Source organism: Lissotriton helveticus, chromosome 1_1 (genome assembly GCF_964261635.1).
Source record: "Lissotriton helveticus chromosome 1_1, aLisHel1.1, whole genome shotgun sequence".
Taxonomy (NCBI): domain Eukaryota; kingdom Metazoa; phylum Chordata; class Amphibia; order Caudata; family Salamandridae; genus Lissotriton; species Lissotriton helveticus.
In genome coordinates this window covers 114,905,360-114,929,308 of record NC_136057.1, presented here as the reverse complement: position 1 = coordinate 114,929,308, position 23,949 = coordinate 114,905,360, and the positions used below count along the sequence as shown (strand labels likewise).

Sequence of the window (23,949 nt, the reverse complement as noted above, 5' to 3'; positions counted from 1 at the left end):
GAATTGAGTTGCGCCGCTCGCATGCTCATGACGAGCTTTGCTCGTCATGTAACGCGGCTTTTAAAAAAAAGCCGCACAGGGTAAAAATAACCGCCGCACGCATGCGGTTAATAAGAATAAGCGACTTGGTGTTCCTCCTGCTCTGCGCAGAAACGGCTGCTCCCCTCACCTCCCTCTCCTGTTGGTATTGTTGACCTACTGCTTATCAACTCGCCGCACTGTTCATTTCTTGCATCAGCTTTGTGCAGCGCTCTCATTACTGCTAATTAACCTGCCGCACTGTTTAATTTCTTTTATCTGCCTTGTGTAGCGCTCGTGTAACATCATTAGCATTGTCTGTATATGCTCAGCCTTGTGTAGCGCTCGTGTAACATCATTAGCATTGTCTGTATATGCTCAGCCTTGTGTAGCGCTCGTGATCCACGCGCCTGTGTTACATCATTAGCATTGTGTTGTTCTGTTAAGCCTGTGCAGCGCTCGTGTAATAAAACAACTCACTTTGGAAATCTGTAACTCTGGGGGCAGCGCTCGATAACGCTACTTGGCATTCACTTTCACCACTAGCGCTTTCACTGCGGTGCACACCGAGGTTTGCAGCGCTCGAGATAATTGACCTACGCACATTTGTTTACCCTGCAGCCATTTTGCTCTGACCCCTTGGCCCGTCCCAGACCCTCCCTGCACCTAGACCCCGCCTCACTGCTGACCCTCCCACGCTCCGCCCCCTCCACCCTCCATTTATGGCCAATGCCTCCACGCGCAGCGTCCACGCGCTTCGGCCATGCCGAAGGCGCGCCAAAGGTAAGCCCGTCTACGCCTGGACCGCGCCCAGCGCCAGACCCCCTGCCCCTCGCGCTGCCCAGCCCTCCCGCATTACCTACGATGCCGCCACCATCCTAGCCCTTAACCCCGGTCGCGCCCCCAACTGCGTCCAAGCCGCCCCTGGACAAACCCATGGACCTTTCTCCTGCTACACCTGCAAATTCAGCGGCACCGACAACATCGCCACTACGACCACACCACAGACTCCCGACCCCAACCACCTACAATGCATCCTTCTCAACACCCGATCAGTCCACAGGCACGCCATTGACCTATGGAATCTACTAGACACCACTTCTCCGGACATCGCCTTCCTTACGGAAACATGGATGAATGCTTCCTCCGCACCAGACATCACCATTGCCATCCCGGAAGACTATAAGATCACTCGCAAAGACCGTACCAGCCACACAGGAGGAGGAATCGCTATCGTCCATAAGAAATCAATCCGCATCTCAACCAGCTCTGACGCCAACCTCGCCAACTCCGAACACCTTCACTTCCAGATCCACATCGACCCCAAAACCACACTCAGAGGCACCCTCCTCTACAGACCACCAGGACCCCGCGCAAAATTCAGTGAAGACATCACGGACTTCATCACCCCACACGCGCTCCCCTCCAAAGACTACATCCTTCTGGGAGACCTCAACTTTCACCTTGAAAAGATCAACGACCGCAACACCGCCACCCTCGTGGACAACCTCGCCAACCTCGGACTTAAACAACTAGTCACTTCCCCCACCCACATCGCAGGTCACACACTCGACCCCATCTTCACATCCAGCAACCATGTCTCCTTCAGCCACACCACGGACCTCCTCTGGACTGACCACAGCTGCGTTCACTTCACCTACAACAAACCAAAACCCAACATCCACCTCCAACCCACCCTGCAAAGGAACTGGAACAAAATCACCACGGACCAAATCTCCGCATCGCTCCTTCTAAACACCCCAGCCCTCTCTTCTAACGCTAACGAAGCCGCCGCCAACCTCACCCTATGGCTATCCAACACCGCTGACACCTTGGCACCACTGAAAAAACGTCAAAACAAACCTGGCAGCAAGAAGGCCTCATGGTTCAACGATGATCTCAAGAAGTCCAAGAAACTCTGCCGCTCCCTTGAAAAGGCCTGGAAAAAAGACCCAACCACCAGCACCAAGGACGCCTTCAAAAGCGCCACCCGCACTCACCACCAACTGATCCGAAAAGCCAAGAAAACAGCATTCAAGGATCGACTTGACAACAACGCCCACAACAGCAAGGAACTTTTCAACATCGTCAAGGAATTTTCCAATCCCTCGGCCAACTCCAACGACATCACCCCCTCTCAAACCCTCTGCGACTCCCTAGCCTCATTTTTCCACAACAAGATTGCAGACATCCACAACAGCTTTGACAACCAACCCGAAAACCAACCCACCCAACCACTTGCTGATCATCTTCCCCCCGTGAACACCCTTAACGACTGGAACCCAATCTCCACTGAGGACACCATCCGCTTGATGAATTCCATCCACTCAGGATCCCCCACAGACCCTTGTCCTCATCACATCTTCAACAAAGCAGACTCCGTCATAGCACCGCACCTCCGAGACGTCATCAACTGCTCCTTCAACTCCGCCACCTTCCCGGAAGACTGGAAACACGCTGAACTCACCGCCCTTCTGAAAAAACCCACAGCGGACCCCACCGAACTCAAAAATTACCGCCCCATCTCGCTTCTTCCATTCACGGCCAAAGTCATCGAGAAAGCTGTCAACAACCAGCTCGCCACCTTCCTCGAAGCCAACAAATCCCTCGACCCCTCACAATCTGGCTTCCGAGCAAAACACAGCACTGAGACCGCCCTCATCGCAGCAACAGACGACATTCGAACTCTACTAGACAACGGAGACACAGTCGCCCTCATCCTCCTCGACCTCTCTGCAGCATTCGACACAGTCTGCCACAGCACCCTTTTACAGCGCCTCAATAACATCGGAATCCAAGGAAAAGCACTTGAATGGATCACCTCGTTCCTCACCGGAAGAACCCAGAGAGTCCGCCTTCCACCATTCAAGTCCGAGGCCTCTGAAGTCATCTGCGGCGTACCACAAGGATCCTCACTCAGTCCCACCCTCTTCAACGTATACATGAGCCCCCTCGCGGCCATAGCACGTCAACACAACCTCAACATCATCTCGTACGCGGATGACACTCAACTGATCCTTTCCCTCACCAATGACCCCAGCACCGCCAAAACTAACCTACACGAAGGAATGAAAGAAGTTGCCGAATGGATGAAACAAAGCCGTCTGAAACTTAACTCAGACAAAACAGAAGTCCTCATCTTAGGTACATCCCCCTCTGCATGGGACGACTCCTGGTGGCCGGAAGCCCTCGGAAAAGCACCCATCCCGACAGACCACGCACGGAACCTAGGCGTCATCCTGGATTCTTCACTCTCAATGAACAGACAAGTCAGCGCCGTATCCTCCTCCTGCTTCAACATTCTTCGCATGCTCAGAAAAACATTTCGCTGGATCCCCACCGAAACTAGGAAAACAGTCACCCACGCTCTGGTCACGAGCCGACTCGACTACGGAAACACCCTCTACGCGGGTACTACCGCAAAACTCCAGAAGAAACTCCAACGAATCCAAAACGCCTCAGCAAGACTCATATTAGACATCCCACGCAACGAACACATCTCTGGTCACCTTAAAGACCTCCACTGGCTACCCGTCAATAAGAGGATCACTTTCCGACTGCTTACCCACGCACACAAATCACTCTACGACATCGGTCCAGAATGCCTCAACTCACGACTGTCCTTCTACACCCCCTCCCGCCAACTACGTTCTTCCAGCCAAGCCCTCGCCACTGTACCTCGCATCAACAAGACCACCATGGGAGGCAGATCCTTTTCATACCGGGCTGCTAAAACATGGAACTCACTCCCCGCTAACCTTCGCCTTACCCAGAACCACCTAGCATTCAGAAAGCAACTCAAAACGTGGATATTTGACAAGTAATCCTCCTCCCCCTTCCTAAGCGCCTTGAAACCCTCCGGGTATGTAGTGCGCTATATAAATTCTTTGACTTGACTTGACTTGACAATAAGACTATTTCAATATGGATCTAAGGCATTAAATCAATCATGAATGTACCAAACTGATGCTACGTTGATTGCCTATATATGAATACTACATCTGATTACATGCTTAGGTGAAATAACATGGACAGTGGCCCTCTACTTCAGAGGCAATCATCAGTTCTATGCCCCTTTGAACTCAGTTGGATACCTCTATCTACACTCTCTTGAGATACTGAACTGACCCACGGGGAACTCTTCTCATCTGTGCAGCACCTAACCGTAACTTGTTCACAGATACATCCCAGGTGGCAGACAGTACCACCATGGCAAACAAAAGTGATCTGGCTCAGTACACCCCTTGGATCAGACTTTTGTTCCCAACCCATGGTAAACTCTGTGAATTAAGACAGCAACCAACAGAGGCCCCTGACAGCTGTCAGCTGGCAAAAACATCGAAGACAAACTGGTACGTGCTAATACACAGGTGAAGAGACCAAAGGTTTCATACAGACCATTCTAGCACTACCTCACATTAAAGGACACCACCAATGTGGAAATTGCATCTCATGCTTGAGTACCATCGAAGGAGATACATTTGAATACAGAGGCAAAGGTATCATACATGAAGAATTCACAAATTACAATAGTACCAACGTAATATATTGTGTAATATGCCTATGACTGGTTGCATACGTAGGTAAAACAACTCAGGCAGTAAAAAAGAGGATCACTCAACACAGATCAAGAATTAAATGCAAAGTCCAGAATGCACCCATGGTACGACATTGCGAAGAAATAAAGACATGGGACACAAGACATAAAATGGACAGTCCTAAAACACGTAAAAGGATTTTGCATGATTCCATACTATCGCGCTTCGAAGTAAAAACGATCCTACGTCTGGGCACAACCGACTATGGACTCAATGAGAAGAGCGAAATAATAATAATGGGAGAGGGGTTGGCCTAACGGCTAAGGCGCTCGACCTCGGACCTGGGGAACTCGGTTCGAGTCTCGGTAACGACGCCAAAAAACCCCTGTGATTCTGGGCAAATCACTTAATCTCCCCGTGCCTAAAAAAAAAAAAAAAAAAAAAAAATGAAAGTAACTGGTGCTATGTAAAGCGCTCTGATAACTGATTCGGTTCGGTTCTAGTTTGCGCTATATAAAACTCTCCAAAAAAAAAAAAAAAAAAAATAATACATTGCATATGAAGAGCCAACTACATAACACACAGCACAATATGCATGTAACATACGAACTGATAGTTTTTCACTAGGTCCTGATGAATCGCCACTGATCCTCCAGACTATGAGGCAACAAACATGTCGACCCCTCAGGAGTAGAGCGCAGTTATCCCGAACCATTTATTCAGAGTCGCCACTCTTCCTTTTAACCAGGTGGTGAGCCAACCTGAATAAAAGTCAGTCTTTGGACTACCCAACCTGTTTGAATCACTTACCATTACATCTCATCTACACATTATAGGTCACTTACCTCCACTGCACCAAACGGCAAAGAACAAAAGATCTCTGCCAAAGAGCCCCTCTTTGGGTGCCCGTCAGGTATTGCAGCGCCGACCCAACGAGGAGCAGGCCCAAATGATGGAGCATGGCACCTAGCTGGCTGGGGGTGTGAGGGCCCTAGTTCCGAAAGGAGGAATTCCCCTCCCGACGATTATTTTAGGACTGCCATTTCTCCTTGTGACAATACACATTGTTGATCTCTCTTTACTTCTCTTGACCCACCTAAGGAACTGCGTCCCCTCTTCTCTAGTGTTGGCCTGGGCATGTATGCTGGACCTTCCAAAAGCCCTTCTGTCCCCCTCTTGTTGAATAACATAAGGGGATTGCCTCCCTACTGTCAATGTTCGTCTAGAACCTTCCTCTGTGCCCTCTGTCGATGCTGCTCTCCCGCCCGCTCTTAACATTCCTTGCATCGCACCATCGACGCGCGCACCCCCCTCCTTGCACCTCACTTTCCCAGCCCCCACCGCCCCTGTCCTTGCGCCTCACTCTCCCAGCCCCCCTCCTTGCGCCTCACTCTCCCAGCCCCGCGCCGCCGCCCGCCTGCTGCTCCCGCCTCACCGCTCCTCGCACTCTGTCGACGCCCGCCCCCCCTCGACTCCCTCCTCTGTGCCCGACAAGATGTTCAAAGCTCGTATGAGAGGTGGAGCAGACTTCTATTTTAAGGAGAACGGACGGCCTGTTGAATCAGCTTGCGTGCTATAGGATGAATTCAAGCCAGTGATCCTTGAGGACACTGACAACAAGGGGACGGAAATACTGGGAGAGACTTCCTGAAAGACCTGACCCTGCCAATGCTAACGAATGAGGACCGAGACGCACTAGACCAAGACCTGACAGTAGACTAAATAAATAAAACAATAGTAACCTTGCAAACAGGGCACGCGACGGGGCCTAATGAGCTCCCCATAGAATTATATAAAAGCATGATGGATAAAAGCAAGGAGTGCCTCCAGAGGAGGTTTCAGACTGCCTGAAAATAAGGGTGTCTCCCAGAGGACCAAAGAATGTCTGAGGTGGTGTTCATCCGCAAAAAACGATGAAGCAGCAACTGAGTGTGGGTCTTATAGACCTATCTCCCTGCTTAATTTTGAGACTAAGGTCCTTTTGTAGGCTCTGGCGATCTGCCTGCGGACAGTAATTGCAACAGTGGTTCATCCTGATCAATCGGGATTTATGCCACACCAGGGAACGCGCTTATATCTCCGACACATTAATGGCATACCACATGCAACAGGGGATTCCTTTGCTGAACCAGTGGCGCTGCTGTCAAGCTCTTGTATGTGGCCCCTCTAGCGCGCATGCGCGCCAATAAAACAGTCTCCCTAGTCTTTGCCGTCCGACAGGGATGTTCCTTGTCTCCTATGTTCTTCTCATGTGCGTAGGTTCGCCAGGACCTCTCATATGGGGTATTCCAGTTGATCAGGAGTGGGATGAGAGAATATCCCCCTACGCTGACGTTTTGCTGTAGGACACGTAATCAGCCTTCTCGAGTGAATGAATCCTACACATTTTTCACATATTTAGAGATTATTCAGGATATAAGATCAACTGGAAGAAGTCCTTAACATTCCTGCTGGTGGCAGATACCCTGCGGCTGCACTCTAGGTGCACAGTTCGGGTGACACTACATGGCTTTAAATATTTGGGCGTGTTTATTACAAGAGAGCCACAAGCAGGAACATACTTCCGAAATTAGACCAGCTTTGCCCCACACTTGCGGGCACTCCCGCTTTCCTTACTTGGCTGGGTGGTCCTATTTAAAGTGATGACCCTCCAGGGTCTCCTGTACATCGTGAAAAAAACGTCCTTTAAGATCCCACCAAACATTTTCTTTCAATGGGTAGACCGAGAACTTTGGCTCCTGTTGTGGGATGGTGGCACTTCGTGCTGAGTAAGGTGCACAGGGGAATTTATTAAGGTAGACTGGCGGTCTGGAGCATTCACAAGTACTACTGGGCCACGCAACTGATGGCAGTCAACAACTGGGTTTTTGTGGACCGTGAGGATCCAGCTTACCGGGTAGATAGATTGACCATGGGCAAGAGAGGTTACCCCACCCTGGTGCTGTATTGAAGAAAGTATGAGTGCGTCCTACCTACTCATACCTAAACAGTGGTAAGGGTGTGGAGAGAGGCTACCAAGTGTTTAGGCTGAGAAGGTAAGCTGACTGAAATTATTCCACTGTATGGTGGTGATCTCTTAAGTGCAGTGGGAGGATTTCAGGGCTTCACAAAATGGGGATTGATTAGCTTAGAGCAGCCGGGCGATGTGTGGAGGGGACAGGCGCTTGTGCCCTTCACGATCCTACAACAAAAGTATGAATTAGGTGACTAAAAAAGGTTCTGACATTTGCAGGTGGGTCACGCTCTGCAAGGTCACGTCTGGGAAGGGGGGGAAGTTGCCGGATGCATCCCCACTGGAGGACCAGCTGCTAAATAATCCCCTGACCGAAAAACCAATCTCAACCATCTATAGGAAGTTGATCTACAATTCTCTGGATCCCTTGGGGATGTTTCAGGCGGCCATTCACCAACTTTTGTTATTTTCAAGAACAAGTTTCCAAAGCTGGAGTTTGTTTTTGTTTTTGTTTTTAAAAAGCAATAACTAATGACCCTCACACCCCTGGAACTTTCTCCCTGATTAATATACTCCCAGGAAGTGGGATTCATTTAAAAACAAATTCTCATCACCACTGCCAGGTATTCCCTGGTGGTCCTGAATAAGAGAAAAAAACCTCAGACAGCCTGTTACAGGCGACCAGGTGTCTCTTGCCTGTGACTTCTGAGGAAGTAATGGTGCACAGTTAACAGCAGCAACATTGCAAAGTGTCAAGAGTCTGATTTAGAATTCGCTGGCCGGGTTACTCAGACACAAACGTGACGGATATCCTGGCCGCCGTATTACAAGCACCACTGAATATAATATGTGGGAGCCTCATTTCTTTCTTTCGTACTTTCTATGTCCCTTGTTTTTATTATCTTTATTTCACTTTTTTTCTGTCTTATTTCTTTTTCTGTTTCTCTCTATTCCTGGCTTATCTTTCATTCATTTCGTAATTTAAGAAGGCTTAGCTTCCTAAAGCATTTTATTCATTCATTTGCATTTCTTCTTTCCTGTCATGGGGATGACTGCACAGAGATCCTTACAAGAAGGATCTTTTGAATTCTGCATGAACCTATTTACTAATGGTCCTAGTTGGAGGTGTCATTTCTATTTCAATTCTGATGTGAGGTAGGGTGGGTATGTGTGAGAATGTGTGTCAGAGAGCGAGAGTGTGTGTGTGTCTGTGTCTGTCTGTCTGTCTATGTCTGAGTGTGTGTGAGTACTTGAGCGTGGGGAGTCGGCTCTCACTATACTATACCAAAAAGAGGTTTTGGGCCAGATGTAGGTCGCCAATTACCGGTCGGTAACGGCCGATTTCGGCCGTTACCGACCGGTAATTGGTTTTCGAGATGTAGGGGCCATTATTTCACAGAATCGGTAAATTTACCAAAACGGTAAATTTACTGAATCTGTAAAATACCGAATCGGTAATTTTACCGATTCGGTAAAACCCAGATGTAAGTAGCACTGTTTACAGTGCCACAGGCCTTCAGAATTCGGTATTTTACCACCCAATCCAATTGGGTGGTAAAATACCGAATTCAGGTGTGCATGCACATCTGTGCATGCACACCTGTTCCATGTGACACACAGACATGCCCTTAGGGCATGTGTGTGTAAATACCGATTCGGTAATGCCCATTGATTCCTATGGGCTTCAATGCCCATAGGAATCAATGGGCATTACCGAATCGGTATTTACAGAATCGGTAAATACCGATTCTTAACGATTCGGTATTTACCCATTCTGAAATACCTACATCCCCCCCCCCCCCCTCTATTTTACCACTTCTTAACTACCGAATCGGTATGATTCGGTATTTAAGAAATGGTAAAATAAAATTACCTTCATCTGGCCCAAAGTGTGCAGAGAGTCCAGTGGATCCCCAGAGATTTTACAGAGACTAGAGTAGATAATACTAATGCTCTTTTGTGGTAGTGTGGGGGAGCAGTTAGACATATACGAGGGTAGTTTTAAGCATTTGTTGTACACACAGTGGCAATAAATGACACACACTGTTGTACACACAGTGGAAATACATGACACACAATCAATGAATAAATCTGAGACCAATTTATAAAATGACACTTGGTTAGATTTATTTTGCGGAACCACAGAATTTCATCTTGAGTAAATAAGTTTTGCTATAGAAATTCTGGTCAATATAAAAAGTGGACAATTAGTGCAATTTTCAGACTTTGCAATGTTAACCTATGGGGTGAAGAAAATATTCAACAAACGTATAGCCAACATCTACTTACAAGGCCATTCTTCATAAGTTAAGGTCAGTATTGGACAAGGTTCACTTCAGAACCAACAGTGCACCACCAGCGGCACGTGGGCGCCCGAATGCAGGTGCAAGTTCAAGGTTGGAAACCCAATACAAATGAAGGGGGTCTGGGGCAATCGGACAGAGGCTCCTTACAAGTAGGTAACAGCGGCTTAGGGGAACTAGGTGGTCAGGAACTGAAGTTCAGGGACTGGGGATGCCACCTGAAAACTTGATTTAAGGGCGTTACAAGAAAGTGACAAGTAGTGTCCAATGGGCCCTTTGCCTGGGTGTCTAGGTCCTCTAACATGCCCACCTTGTGTGAGAGGAGGACACCGTCCTAGCCATAATTGAACATGTCCCACCATCTTCAAGATGGTGGGCACTGAAAAGTGTACTTGACCTAGCCTCCAGCACCCGAGGGCTGGAGTTGACAGAGGGGGGGGCACATCTCCTATTCTATCAAAGGTTTCCCACCTGTCCTGCCGCCAAAAAGGGTGAGGACGCGACGGAGGCCCGCTCCTTCGAACAGGAGAGGCTGGGGTCGCATTACAAAGGGGGCAAGACCTTTGAAGCTCCCCACCACGGATGGCTCTTCCTGTCCAGGGGAGAAGTGAACACCTCCACTCAGGAAAGGCATTGTTCTCAGCTACAGAGTGCGCAGGCACTCTCCCCTGACTTGGGAACTGGGGATACGGGTTTGAGTCTCTGCTTCAGTGCAACATTCTGTGATTCTGGGCAAATCACTTTATCACCCCGTGACCATAGACAGCATCTAGAAATCATCACGGGTGATGAACCGCAATATATAAATCTGTGAATTTTAACTCACTGCCCGAGATATGTGTAAGACATCCCTAGAGCAGTGTTCATGGGAATGGCACAAAGTGATGTGTGCCAGGTCGGCTCTTCAGTTTTGTCAGTAGATGACGCAGTCTGAATTTAATAATTGTCCCACTCAGTAAGGAGGGATTTATCACCCACTCCCCTTCTTCGCTGTCATCGTCAGTTGTGTGTGCGTCCTCAGGGAGATGAGACATCGATGCCACCGGAGGTGGCGGCCTGATGATCGATGAAGGCAGAGGAAGAGGCATCTGTGGGACAGATGAGGCCGACTCCCAGGGAGGAAATCGGCGGTAGTAGTCATCAAGCACATGTTGCAAATTAGAGATGAGAGACATGGGCATCTGCACAGTTGGATCACAAGTGGTGGTTGAGTATTAGGCTCAGGGAAATAATCATATCCTTGGTCATCATCAATATCTTGTCATTTGATGAGAAGCTCAGAAGGAGTACAAGCAGCACGGAACCGGTCATTCTCTTCCGAAACCTCCTCATTAGCCCCACAGTCAAAAAGCTCCACAGAAAGATTTGGAGATGGTTGAATCGGCAATAGATCCAAAGAAGAGTTCCTACGTTGAAGTAAGGAAACATCCGACATTCCTGAAGGTGGCAAAAGTGTTGCTGAAGATTTCAAGGGGACTAGAGACATCAAAGCTGAAGGTGGAACCAAGGATGCCGCCACCGACTCAGCGGTCGACGACGAAGAGAGGGGTTGAAGTTCCGTAAGGAAAAGCTTCTGTGCTGTCGACGAGGCAACCGTCGACGAGGCAACCGTCGACGAAGCAGGTGGAGCCTTGAGAGCCATCGACCGTCTCGTCGGCGAGAAGGCATCCGTCGACGACTGACCGGAGACAGACCTCTTTTCTGTCGATGACGAAGTGAGGGAGGTGGCAGACGAGCGAGGCTTCACCGACACCATGACAAACGACAACAGAGAGGACGCCGACAACATAATCATTGTACGTTGAGAAGAGAAGGTGGAAGTTGTCGTTGTAGCAGTGGCGACGGAAATCATCGTCGACGAGGAACCCATTTTTTAGGCAAATTTGTCTCAGGAAGAGACTTAGACGCCTGAGACTTAGATCTCGGAGGTGTAGGGGGCATGAGTAGTCCCTTAGAAGGAACAGGAGCCCTTTTTGAGGAAGAAGTCTGGCCTTCATGAGAAGAGGTGTGGTCTTTCTTGAGCAGCTTAGCCTTAGCAGATACCATCTCCGTCTCACAAGCCCTCTTCTTAGAGATGACAGTCCTGAGAGAGGAATCACTCTCAACATCTGATATACTTAGTCTTGAGTTTCTGTAACCACAGAAGTTGACCTCCCTCTCTGTCTCTTAAAGTCTTTTGAGGAAAAGTCCTGCAGATTTTACAACCTCTCACCTGATGTTCAGGGTGGAGGAAGTAGATACACTTTTTGTGGGGGTCTTCGGAATGAAGCCAGAATTTCCCACAAGACTCACAGTGTCTGATGAGTGACCTTTTTGTAGTAGACAAAGCAGTTAAGATATTCTGAAGAGTTTCTGAAGGGAAAAGGTAGAGTTACTGAGCAGAGCTCAGGGAGACTCCCTTCACATGACGTGCAGTAGAAAATCTGAGAGCCTGAGCCTCTGAGGAGAAGGTTCCAGAGGGTGCTGTTGCCTGATTGGCTGGAGTTTGTACCATATCTAGTAACTTGGACAAGTTATTAAAGTGACATGTTTTTTTCTATTAACGTCCATGTTACAATTCTTCCTATTGCTCTTTTAGCTGTGCTTTCGGTATGTTATTGCTATATTGCTCTTCTATGTCCCGTGGGAATCCCACTTCAACGACGGGGAATGATTCAAGCATGTGAATCTATGAAAGATACCCCATCATTGGAGAACAGCAGATTTCTCACTACTGAAGCTCTTACCTAAGTTGCTTTTGCCTTAGTCATCTCTCACATTGACTACACTAACTTCATACTTTGGCATTCCGGCATATCAATATAAAAAACTGCAACTAGTGCCGAACCAGTCTGCTAAATTAATCTATTGCCAGGCAAGAATGCAGTATGTCACCCATCTTATGAAAAAGTTACATTGGTTTCTGGTAGTCGAACGCGGTGCATTCAAGTTGGAATGCCTCTTCTTTAAAGCGCCCCATGGCAACTGCCCAGTCTCTGTATCTACTCAGGTACAGAGACATATCCGCATTGAGGATCTTAGGTCTTCCCTTTTGAATCCCCTAGCTACTCCGTCCTTTAAACGCTAGAAATTGGGGGACTAAGATTTACGGTCCTGGCCACTCAATTTTGGAATTCTCTCCCTCAGGACATTAGATCGATGATATCATATCCTCAATTTTGCAAACTCTTAAAGACCTGGCTCTTTCGCCAGGCTTATGAATGAATCACTTAGCGGCAGGATTCCCTTGTCCGCAGCACCCTGAAACCTTGTGGTGTGCGCGCGCTTTATAAGTATTTTTAACATAACGTAACATTTAACATCGTCTAAATGGGACAACCTGGAAAGTCCATCTGCATTGGCAGTCCCAGGTCTCTGTTTCACTTCAAAGTCTATTCCCTGTAGGGAGATGGACTACTTTACCCATTTGGGATTTTCACCTTTCACTTGTATTAACCATCGGAGAGGCCTGTGGAAGGTTTGTATTTGGAAGTGAGAGCCATACAGGTTTGACCTAAACTTCTCAAGGGACCAAACCACAGCAAAGGCACCCATCTAAATGGCACTTCAACGCTGATCCCTGGGGATTGGCCTTCTACTGATGAAAGCCAGTGGCTGATTTTGACCTTGCGGTACAAAAGGGGATGGTGATGGATGGAGCATCTGAACCAATCAAACACTCACACCCAGTCAACAGATCTGTGTTTAATCCATCACCGTTCTTTAGCCCACTCTGCCACCCCAGTTCAGACATGGCCATATGCAAATCAGTCTGAACCTGTGCCTCATGGGAACAGTCCATAGTCTGATAGGAGCTACTACAAGAAGAGCAGAGAAACAGGACCACAGACCGCCACAGAGTGACAACTGCCCAGAAGCTGAAGAAAGAACTCTGGAACAGCAAACCTACTGCACCCTGGAGATTCTCCAGGGTAAGCAAATGATGGTAATGAAATGCAAACTGCAGCATTAAGGTCACACACTACAACATCATTCCCTTTAAACAAAAGGTAACAGCCTACAAGAAAAAACGAAACAAAAAGCCACAAAACTAGAAAATGCATTTACAGTTAATACAATTGAAAAATATTAAACTTTGTTGGTACCTTAGTAATGTGCTTTCTTCTGGGCTCCACTCCATCTGCAGCAATAACGCTCTGAAAGGAGAAATTACTGCTGTGAGTCTCAAAGTCTTCAGTATTACTGGTCTCAGTCACGAAGACTGCGGTGTTGGAAGATAACTTTCTTTTATTTGGCTTTATAGTTCCACCAGTCACGCCATTGCTTTTAGCAGACACGCTACTGTCGGCAGCATCATAACTTCAGGCAGACCTGCAATGCGGACCTCAACACTCACATTGGGTGCATATTCAACAAGCATGGTCTCAGCTTCCTAAGTAGAACAAAAGAATCGGGTCTCACAACATATACAGAGCCACAGTTAGCTCTGCCACCACTTGAGCACACCCAAACACCTCAGCACTTAAGCACCAGTCCCAGGGGAGACCATCTGTGAAGTCCTTGTGAACTGGCACCACTCCTGGGTCAGCACAAGCAGCATCATGGACAGCGTCTAACACCGCTGCCACAAACATTCATGAACATCCAAATCCTCGTGACCAAACTACCCAAAAGTGGCTTTCTAGATAAGCAGCCAGCCCTGTAGTGTCTGTCTCTGTGTACTAATTTGATGCCAAAGTTGTAATTTTAAAAACAGCCTTAGCAACCTTACAGGGGCCTTACTGACACCATTAAGGGTTCAAACCAAAGGGCTGTGGTCGGTGAACTTTAAAAGATGCATGCCCCCAGACCTCTTCTGGACAATAAAAACTGATGAAACCATTCAGAGGAATTGGTATCATAAATCATGTAAGATCAGTAAGCTTACTCCGTAACCTCAGAAAACAAGCATTTGCAATGCAATAGGTCTCGCATTTGTGTGAGTTTGAGCTATTGGCATTGTAAACGGCAATGACTTTTATTTGTGTTTTGAAAAGTTGCAAGCGGTGCATAAACACGCACTTTGTACTTATAGTCCTTGCTTACAAGAAGCATGGCTGGCAGTAAAAGAGTGCAGTGACTGCCAGCCTTGCTTCTCATAAGCAACGACTACTAGTACAAAGTGTGTGTTTACGCACAGCTTGCCGGTTTGGAAAACAGATAAAAGGCATTGCCATTTACAATGCCAATAGCTTCTCGCCAATGCTAGACCTATTGCATTGCAAATGCTGGTTAGCCCAGTTACTAGATACTTGATGTATTTCCACGTTGTGGTCAGATAACTGCAGCAGGAGACTCTTCGGTTATCCAATATGAGACCAGAGATAATCGGTCTATAAACAACCTAAATACTGAGCTCTTCTTACATTCTAAGAAAACCTCTTGAGGGGAGGCCTTTTCAGTGTGTGGATGCACTTACATCCTGACAAAATCCTGAAGGGAGGCGACGTCAGTGTGTGGATGTACTTACATCCTAGGTCAACCTCTTCACAGAAGGCTTCTTGAATGTGTGGATGTTCTGATCACATGAAAAGTTTGAGTGCTACAGAACGATCAATGTATCTGGCACCTGCCTAGGGATACATTCTTTCTGACGATATCATCTGTCTTGGAATGTCTGCATTACGAGCAACAATTCAAAGCCTCAACTTTTCATAAGTCTAGTAAATATAAGACACTGAGATCCTAAAATATGATATGTGGGTATGTATGACTTCTAGTTAGCCTACTCAGTGCAGTGCCAGCTCATCATCAACAGGTGGAGACCCCTGCAGTGCCATCACTGAGGTAAAGAAGAAATTCCTGCAGTAACAAAATAAATGTTTGATGTGCTTGTAAACGGGTAAAGATCAAATAAATGGCAAAAAATAAAACAATACAGTGCTAGCAAATGGTTAAAGAGGAAATCAAGGCAGAGCTGGCAAAATGCAACATCACAGGCAGAGAGGAAATCAATGAAGTGCTAGCAGATCGGCAAGGAGAAAATGAATGCTACACTAACATGTAGGCAAATGAGAAATCTGGCAAAGGGAAATTCATTGAAGTGAAAGCAAACGGTCAAAAGAGAAATGCTATGCGAGCAGGTATGTAAAGTGAAAATCGTTTCAGAAATCGAAATCGATTTAACAGAAACAGGTAAAAAAGTAAAATTAAAAACACAAAAAAATATATATATAAAACCTTACACACATATAAAAAAAAAAAAGCAGAAGGCAGATAAAACAAATCCCCGCCGGGCCGCCGCGCTGCCTGCGACGACCCGGAAGCGGTTGGGGAGCCGGCCAATCACAGCGCGGCCCCAACCGGAAGTCCCGCCCCATTGCGGCGAGAGGGAGAGAGAGCTGCCCGAGGAGCCACGAAGGCTCCGCATTGAGTCCCGGTCCCGAGATGGGGGACCGGGTGAAGAGCGGGCAGGCGCATGGGGAAGGCGGGGCTCTCATGTGGTGAGAGACCCCCGCAAAGCGCTACCGCCGCCCGAGATGCAGATCCGCTGCCGAGCACCGCCAGAACAGGTGAGTGTGTTGAGTGAGAGGAGGGGTGAGTGGGGGTGGGGTGTACGTGTGTGTGTGTCTCTGTTTGAGTGTGTTTGTGCGTGCTTCTGTCTGTCTGTGTGCGCGTGTGTATGTTTAAGGGGGGGTGCGTGTGTGTATATGCAGTATGTGTATGGCTTTCTTTGTGCGCATGCGTGAGTGACGACGTGCGCGCTCACGAGGTCGAATCTCGGCCTGCAAATGCGCGTGGCACTTTGCTGTCCTCATTCCCCGAAAAGTAACTACTATAGTTGTCTCGCATAGACAGCAAAAGCTTCGCTTTTGCTTACGTCTAGCGAGACCTAAACATAGCGCACTCTATGAATGAGAGGTACTGCCTGAGCTTTAAGTTTGATACAATGCTCAACCCATTCACTGCACCCACTCGGGAAACATCAGGAGAATGTAGTAAAGTATTCTTAATGTCATTGGCATCAAAATCTACATTCGATACAGGCATGTCACTCAACACCGCTGGATTATCAGGAACCGGCCTCATAGCGAAACCAACTTAGTCTGATTCTGCCATCCCATCCCTTACCTTCCACTGATAGATATACATTTTTGAGTGAATCTTTTTACCCAATCATTCCAGCAGACTAACAAAGTAATCCAGTATATATCGATATCCTGCTCACCTAAGGTGTGGGGATTTATACTGGAGCTGGCCAGCTGTTTCTCACAGCTCTAGTTTTATCAAAGGCTACATCACACCAAATCCTGATGGGTAGTCCTGAATCCGCCATTCCATTTAACAGCACCGCACCAGCATGAATGATACACAAGGGACACATTACCTGTCGCATGAAGGTGGAACGAACTATGGAATCAATTGCTAAAACTAAGTTATTCCCTCTGGGGACATTCTTCCTCATTAACATCAATTGTGCAGACTTTTACAGTAGTGCATACACTCATACTGCTTGAAAATGCCCCAACACTGCAACACTGTCCTTGATCCGGGCATTTCCCATTACTTCCCACGTGTGCCTTAAACCCACACCTGTAACAACTGCCATGATAAGCTTTCTCAGCCCAATTCCTTTTTGTTCAGTCTCTGGAGTTCACAGAACAACCCAGAGCAGTCTCAAGAATGAGACTCACTGGTGATGCGCCCTCCTCAGAGGTCAGTGTTCTAGATGGAAGCATGTAGCGCTCTATGCTTTTAGGAATGTTCACCTCTCGGGGAGAGTTGGGTTCCTGCAGCTCAGTAATCTCTCCTGCAAATTCTTAGATAAACAGTTAAACACAAACTCGTCTCTGCTACATATATCCACTCTGTTCTCAAATTTGCTTGGGGCTGTCAAAATGCAAAGAGCTGCAATATATTTGTTTTAAAAAGTTGTGACCTTCAAGCGTGAAGCTTGGTTTATCCCTAAACTGAATTTTGTAGAGGTTCTGTTCCCGCACGATACTCGTCCCATATTCCAAGTGCTTCAACCCTGCTAGGTTATCAACTGCCTATTTACAGATCATTTCTAAAAACTCTGCTAGTTTCTGCAAGAAATTGAATTATTATTTGTGGTGAAAGAGGAAAAATCACAACCCCTGTCAGAGTGAATTCTCAACGCCATTAAAAGTAACCTGGAGTCAACCCCCTGGTACCTAAGGCACGGAACAGGCAGGCTTAACATAGGACAATATGTAAAATATGTATGCAGAAACCAAAACAGTAAAAGTCAAAATGTAAAACAATAAAAAAAAAAAACGAAATAGAAAAATAATGTAAAATGTAATGAACAAAATAACACTAAAATGACAAAACCCAATAAGCGGAATCTGAGATATGAAATGTAATGCTTCAAGTAGCGATAGTGCCAAGAATCACAAGGTGCCAATGATACTCCATTGTTGCGGAAGACCTAGGCATAAATTGATGGTGACCACGATGGAAGTTAGGTCGGATACACCAACCAGGTTCGTGCTGGTCAAAGATTTTACCTTTGGACTTTAGTCCTTTAAGTCTTCTTCCATAATAGGAGTGCACTTCTATAGCCTCCCAGGACCTCAGGGGAAGCACATAGAGCCTCATATGGGCTCAGTCAAGGACCAACAGCCGGGACCAGTCCAGTCCATGCCACTGGTCAGCTGGACAGTTGCAGCAAAGGCCTTTTTAGTGTTCTGTATCCTTGTAGGTTGAACACTACACAGCACATGGGCACATCTATTGTTAGTGCAGCAGGCACAGTGGCACCAGGGCTGAAGAAGGGGTAAGAGCTCACTGAAGCCTACTCTATGCCCACACAGGAGCAGCAATCATTAGTGAAGCAGGTGCAGGGAAGCTCACTAAGGTGCTATTTCCGTAATCAGATGTAGGATAGATATATAGGCAATCACCTGGCATACCTGACGAGACTACACGCTAGTAATTATCAAAAGCAATAATCCTTTCAAGATTTTATCTGACTGGATGCGATGGTGATTACCAGCTTATTGACATTGCATCTCTTAATAAGAATAAGCGACTTGGTGTTCTTCAATAAGACTATTTCAATATGGATCGAAGGCATTAAATCCATCATGAATGTACCAAACTGATGCTACGTTGATTGCCTATATATCAATACTACATCTGATTACATGCTTAGGTGAAAGAACATGGACAGTGGCCCTCTACTTCAGAGGCAATCATCGGTTCTATGCCCCTTTGAACTCAGTTGGATATCTCTAACTACACTCTCCTGAGACACTGAAATGACCCACGGGGAACTCTTCTCCTCATCTGTGCAGCAGCTAACCGTAACTTGTTCACATATACATCCCAGGTGGCAGACAGTACCACCATGGCAAACAAAAGTGATCTGGCTCATTACATCCCTCGGATCAGACTTTTGTTCCCAACCCAAGGTAAACTCTGTGAATTAAGACAGCAACCAACAGAGGACCCTGACAGCTGGCTAAAACATCGAACTGGTACATGCCAATACATAGGTGACAAGACCAAAGGTTTCCATACAGACCATGCTAGCACTACCTCACATTAAAGGACACCATCAATATGGAAATTGCATCTCATGCTCGAGTACCATCGAAGGAGATCAATTTGAATAGAGACAAAAGTATCATACATGAAGAATTCACAAATTACAATAGTACCAACGTAATATATTATGTAATATGCCCATGCCTGCTTGCATATGTAGGTAAAACAACTCAGGCAGTAAAAAAGAGGATCACTCAACACAGATCAAGAATTAAATGCAAAGTCCAGAATGCACCCATGGTACAACATTACGAAGAAAAAAAGACATGGGGCACAAGACATGAAATGGACAGTCCTAAAACACGTAAAAGGAAGTTGCACTGATTACTATTGTGCTTCAAAGCAAAAACTATCGTACGTCTGGGCAAAACAGACAATGGACTCAACGAAAAGAGTGAAATAATGTATTGCATATTAGGAGCCAACTACATAACACACAGCACAATATGCATGTAATATTCGTACTGATAGTTTTTCACTAGGTCCTGATGAATCGCCACTGATCCTCCAGACTATGAGGCATCAAACCTGTAGACCACTTAAGAGTAGAGCGCAGTTATCCCGAACCATTACTTCAGATAGTCGCCACTCTTCCTTTTAACTAGGTGGGGAGCCAACCTGAATAAAAGTCATTCTTTGGACTACCCAACCTGTTTTAATCCCTTTCCATTACATCTCATCTACACTTTATGGGTCCCTTACCTCCACTGCACCAAACGGCATAGATCAAAAGATCACCACCTTAGAGCCCCTCTTTGGGTGCCTGTCAGGTCTTGCAGCGCCAACCCAACGAGGAACAGGCCCAAATGATGGAGCATGGCACCTAGCTGGCTGGGTGTGTGAGGGCCCTAGTTCCGAAAGGAGGAATTCCACTCCCGCCGATTATTTTAGGACTGCCATGCCTCTTAGTGACAATACACATTGTTGATCTCTCTTTACTTCTCCTGACCCACTTAATCATTCACCTAATCAATCGATCATTTGTAAAGCTCACTGCATACATAGCAGAAGGTAAATATCACGCCAATGGAGCTTAGAAGCGGGGCTTGCTGCAGCCAGGCTCACGCGCCGTGCAGCCGATCCTTGTTTTGTGGCACTCACTGGCTGGATGTGGCAGAACGGCCGGAGTGCGCGAGGCCAACACAAACACCAGGAATCAGACACCAGCCATCACCTCGGATCCCACTAACACACACACGGGGAATGGGATTATATGGAATTGTTTGACTATGGCGAAGTCATTGTCTCTCTTTTGTTGTTCATAAATAACAATAAAAAATATATAAAAAACATAAAATCCAATAAAAATATTATTTTAAAAAACCACACACACATGGTTGGGCGCTTTGAGGACACCTCACCTCTGCTTGAGCATCGGTCAGTGGGGGCTGCAGCGCCTGGAAGGGGGGGCACACTGGGTGCCCGGCCGCCTGATGTCCGGCTCTGTGAAGAGTGAGGCCCGGTGCGTTATTCAACCCCCCCCCCCCAGTGACGATGCGCGCACTCACGCCGCCATCGCGCACAAAACATGGCGTCTCACGGCTGCGCACGCGCAGGAGCGCGTGTAAAAGCAGCGCATGTGCGGAGCCAAAACACTACTTCCTACGGCAGAGCAATCACAAAGTTGGGACCTTGCACAGAGCAGAGTGTGAACTGCCCTGGACAGAGGACGCGCAGCCTCACTGCGCCCGCGCAGAGGAGAGACACCCCCCCCAACTGAGGTATCTCATTCTTGTGCCCCCGCGCGGACACCGTCATTCTTGTGCTTCTTTCTGTCCCTGCTCGGACCTCGTCCTACCTGTGCTGTGCTCCGTGCTGTCGGGGCCTGGGCTGTGAATCTTTCTTGCACCGACTTCTGGAGTCCGATTGTCTTAATGGTGTCTGTCCTCTGCGCATGCGCAGTTAATCCAAGGCTGCTTTAACCCGCACTGTGGGAAGCAGTGTCCATAGCTGCCAAGGTTTCAGATTGCCATGTGTGACATTTTAATATTTTCAGTGTCATTGTGAGTGACATTTCAATGAGTATGAGTGGCACTTTCTAGAGAGCAAAATGAGGCAATGAAGACAAGGGAAACATAAAAATATCACAAATTACAACCATTTGTGTAATGAGAATCTCTACTACAACTCAATGCAGAAAACGGTAGAAAGGCACAGGGAACCCACACTAAAATGTAGAGACACCGAAATGGGGCATAAAGGTATGGGTGAATTGGCACTTATAATTATAAACACAGAGCAGAAAGACAGAAACTGAACTTCGAGAAACAGAGACCGAAAAGCGGGTAAAATGCTTCATTTGAAAAAGTTCATTTGACCTGGTGTAATGTAACTTGTGCTCATGTCAAACGCACAAAGGCTCAATTCAAATGCACTGCAGCAATTCAAGGCAGCGTTCACCTGCAGAGACCTACAGCAGTTCGGTGAGGGCTTCGACTTGAGCTCTCACTCCACGCTCGGTATGCAAGACACCCTTCAGTGCAGTACTCACACAACACATTTGACATTTCCTTCTAGTTTGTCACGTGTTCAGCGACACATCAAGGCGCAACAACAAAGAGCGCAGAAGTGAAGGCTTTCAGAGATACTTCGGATATTTATGCAATGAACATGGTGCCTCAAGTGCTCTGCATTACTAGGACTTTTTAAGTGTGCCTAGAGTGTGTTCTACCTATGCAGGCAATACATTACTCCAAAATCGGTGTGTAACCATTCATAAGGATATTGAAACGTGCCTGTCTCAGCCAAGCTCTATCTATTGTGCATTTTTTTCTGAATTCAGCTGTGGGCATTATCTTTTGCCCACGCTGAATAATTACAGTCCTGCCAAGCGTCACGCAACAGGTGTGACGCTCACGCATTTCAGTGAGGTGATCCGCATCACCGCACTGAAATGCAATGTCACGCATTTTGCCACCTGCTGCCAGGCGAGCCACGAGCGACGCCTGTCACTGTGCCCGTGGCTCTCGCTGCTTCTACGAGAGAGGTGCGCCTGCTTCCGAAGTGTCCCTAAACAGTTAAATAGACTGCTGCAGCTCTCAGCTCTGAGAGCGCTACAAATGTATCAACTGCACTGTGACTCTGTCTGCCAGGAGCTGCCTGTTGCCCTGGAAACAGAATGCGTGAATTATGGTGCGGCTGCGGCGCCAGCACGGCTCATGACACAGCAGGGGGCCGGACTGCCTGCCAGTCCGATAGTGCAGCCAATTATCGACCATTGCACCAGGGGGCCGGGATTAAATTCGGATGTGCGGCAGTAGAGTGCCGTCATGTCCAGCCTGGAACAGGAAGTTAGGAAAGCGGCGGGGGAATTTGAGAGTGCTGCTGCTCACAGCCTCTCTCATGCCATGATGGCAGGCCACCCGCCGCGGCCACAGGGGGCCCGGCTGCATGAATCGATTGCGGGCGGCCCGGCCGACTGTGCCCCGCAAACCAGGCTGCAGCAGCAGTTGACCTCCTGGCAGGCAGCTGAGCCGGTGAAAGTCAGCTCTGGGCTGGCCAGCCCACCAGGAGGACGAGCACGGCCGGGGGGGGGGGAAGCGGTCGAGGCGAGGAGTATCAGACTCGTCGAGTGGACAGCAGCAGCTCTGCCTGGATGAAGACAGCAGGGCAGTAGTGGCAGTCTGTGCTGCACATCGTGGCTGGGCAGCAGCAGGTCACTCAACATAAGTAAGTCAGCCCCCACCACGCAGCGCTGCGCACGAGACGCCGGTGTCACTTATTTTTATGTATGTCAGCACATCGTGCTCTGGTGCATCCTGTCCCACTGCTTCAAAGCCAGAGAACACACAGTGACCAATCAGCGCGTGTCTGGCATGAATGGAACTGCACTTCCCAACTTCTTTAGTTTTCACCACAGAGAGCAACTTTAGGCCAAGAGGAACGCTCTCTTCTACACCCCAACAGTCGACTGTTTTCGGATTCTTGTATTCCAATTACGACTTTGGGAGATGACTTACTACTGACCTTGTCGGGAGTAAATGTGTAACACCTTCCAAGATGAGAAAGAGCCCCATCCCCCTGGGATGTGCTCTGAACATAATCCAGATCTCAATGATCATTAAATGTAATTAATATTGTCTCATTTGATTCAAATATACGTACCAGTCAGTCAAATCCTGCTTTTAGTTTAATTCAGGTCAGGTGACGTCCAACTTTCGAACCAATAGTATATTTTATTTAATTGCAGCGTCACTGCTCTGCCCTACTGCCTGTAGCTCGCTGCTTTCAGGACACACTGTCCCAGCCCTCCACGCAGCTGACCCAGTGAGTGCAGTCCATGAATTCATGTTTAATATTTATTAGTACTAAAAGTTTGAAATATTATTACAGCCTGACTAACCCTGTAGCACAGTGACTGCATACATTCATTATAATCAGCATCTGAGATCTTCAGTGGGGCCTCTCAGCCTGCTTGGTCAGGTCTTCATGTGACACCGCCTGGACAGACTATTTGTCAATTGTTATTGCCTTTTAATTTCTGGTGGTTTACAGAAGTTTCAAGATCTTCTGAGAGTTTTTCGTTGCTCAAATGGGTGTCATTTCTTATATTGATATGTTTACTTGACCTCCATTGCTAGATTTGGCATACTAGAGTGTGTCACTCATAGTCATTGAAATGTCACTCATAATTACCCAGACATTA

General features: G+C 47.4%; 2 protein-coding genes across 3 annotated transcripts in view; one reads left to right on the top strand and one right to left on the bottom strand.

Annotated features, from left to right (window-relative positions):
- The window catches only part of LOC144763293 (uncharacterized), a 48,717-nt gene extending 27,528 nt beyond the window's left edge, over positions 1–21,189 (bottom strand). The window contains exons 1-2 of one of the 2 annotated variants that reach the window (XM_078648884.1): positions 21,103–21,189; positions 13,898–13,948 (exon numbers count right to left, since the gene is read on the bottom strand). The gene's annotated coding sequence lies outside the window, so the exon portion shown is untranslated. Of the gene's footprint in view, positions 1–13,897; positions 13,949–20,665; positions 20,778–21,102 lie in introns of those variants that run through there. The other variant, XM_078648795.1, reaches the window with a different exon arrangement.
- Positions 1–23,949, top strand: part of LOC144759390 (uncharacterized) — a 577,744-nt gene that overhangs the window by 521,188 nt on the left and 32,607 nt on the right. The gene's annotated exons all lie outside the window — the stretch shown is intronic.